The following is a 2,342-nucleotide window of genomic DNA, read 5'->3' on the forward strand; positions in this document are numbered from 1 at the left end:
TATCTATCTATCTATCTATCTATCTATCTATCTATCTATCTATCTATCTATCTATCTATCTATCTATCTATCTATCTATCTATCTATCTATCTATCTACCTATCTAACATTCTCTCTAGTTCTAAAATTCCCAAATACAGCATTGATAACGTAGACATTCTTTAAAATCCCGTTATTATTTTTAGTTTGTAAATTTCCAAAATATCACAAGTGTTTACAACGATCACTACTTTTAAATAAAGCTAAATAATTTAAAAAATTCAATTCAAATTGATTAATTTTTACAAACTAAAGTTTTTTTCTCACAACATACCTGCTGATTTTGTAGATGGTCACCGGAATCTGGGCCACAACTACTGTCACCATTTAATGATACACCCGAATCAACAACACCATCCATAGATCGTGGACGTAATTCGTGTATAACATCAGTCTGTAAATATAAAAGAAAAGAACCAAATTTAGAAAAAATTTTTAGTAAAAATTATAAATAGCAGTAAAGAAATATTTTTGTTAATAATTATAAATCAATTCTATTCTTTTGATAAAAAAAATTAACATAAAAATTTGTTTGCTTAAATATTTGTGCGATAAAACAATAAAATATAATTATTTATTTTGAAAAGTTTTATTTAAAATTATTAAGGTCAAATGTATAAGAAATTTAGGAATTTTTATATAGCTCATCTTTTGAAACAGTTAATGAAGCAAGGTAGAATAGATCTCGGACCGATATTGTACATTTTCAATATCAACGTTGTCAACAGAATGACAACAATATTGATATAAAAATGGGTATCAAAAGTGACAAATTAGTGACAGTTCTTTCAATGGTGATAAAGCAAAACGAATCTTTTTTTTCAGTGTACAAATCTTGAAGCAAATTCGTATAAAAAATCTCTATGAATGAAAAGAAATGGCTAAAACGCATAAATAAAAGAAATAACAAAAAACCAAGACCTTTCATTAAACCAATTTTATTTAAATAAGAAAAAAAAGAAACAACGGTTCTTTCTTTGTTTAAACAATCTACAGCTACCCATAGGGTACGAGTATTTTACACTCTATTTTTATTTATTTTGATTTCTTTTTTTTGCTGTATGAGTACTTTAAACAGAAAATTTTCAAAAAAAAAAAAAATTGTTTTGACCAAGTTTTTTATAAATTTTAAAGATAAAATTTAATTGTTTGTTTGTAGTTAAAACACTTTCGCTTAAATGTAACCAAATTTAACGCAAACTTCAACTAAAACCACGAGTTCGGCAACCACACACACTCACGTCTACAAAGAATATGAATAATAGAAAAACAAAACAAACAAGAATGAAAATAGAAATGAAAACAGAAATCATCAACTTCTAATTTGATATAAAAAAAACAAGATTTGAGGTTTAAAGTCAATGTTATGAACCATTTAACTTGAACTTTGTTGATTTTTTTAATACATATGTATATGAGTTATAAAAAACAATTAAATTTACAATTTACTAACATTGTTGTTTTTGTAGTTAACCAAACAAGTTCAAGAGAAATTCTTAAGAATATTATTTGTTTGTTTTTTTTTTGTACTTAGTGTGTTTGAAAATGTAAAACATTTAGATAGATATTTACATGTATTTTACATAATGTAAACAATGTATTAAATGTTGTTGGTTTACATACATCTGTATGTATATGAAATCATATTTTAAAATGTGTAATTTTTTCGCATATAAATCGTTGTTTTTAAACATCAAATAAAACATTTGCAAAAAGGTGGTAAGCCTACTGAAAGAGTGGCTCACGTAAACTGACTGATATTTATCTGATTTTACTGATATCTATCAGTTACCATCACATGTGACAGCTGCACCTTTCAGAATAATTTCCCATAATTGAGATTAAATTGCTAACAGAGCACGGTATTTGGGTACTTATAAACCCACCACAGTCCAGCTTAACATCCCATGTTTGCAGATTGCTAGTCAACAAATGGATGTCCTATAAACCGAATTGACACATGTATCCGGCCGGCACCCATACCGTAACAACGAAGGTGATAGCTTTAGTTCAGTTTTGTTCTAGTTCTGTTCTAATTTTACTCTAGTTCTGTTCTAGCTCTGTTTAAGTTCTGTTCTAGTTCTGTTCTAGTTCTGTTCTAGTTCTGTTCTAGTTCTGTTCTAGTTCTGTTCTAGTTCTGTCCTATTTCTGTTCTATTTCTGTTCTAGTTCTGTTCTAGTTCTGTTCTAGTTCTATTCTAGTTCTGTTCTAGTTCTGTTCTAGTTCTGTTCTAGTTCTGATCTAGTTCTGTTCTAGTTCTGTTCTAGTTCTGTTCTAGTTCTGTTCTAGTTCTGTTCTAGTTC

General features: G+C 27.8%; 1 protein-coding gene across 1 annotated transcript in view; it reads left to right on the forward strand.

Moving 5' to 3' along the window:
• Positions 1-2,342, forward strand: part of LOC111688911 — a 30,377-nt gene that overhangs the window by 16,793 nt on the left and 11,242 nt on the right. The window lies entirely within an intron of this gene.

This window comes from Lucilia cuprina, chromosome 6 (assembly GCF_022045245.1).
Source record: "Lucilia cuprina isolate Lc7/37 chromosome 6, ASM2204524v1, whole genome shotgun sequence".
Classification (NCBI taxonomy): domain Eukaryota; kingdom Metazoa; phylum Arthropoda; class Insecta; order Diptera; family Calliphoridae; genus Lucilia; species Lucilia cuprina.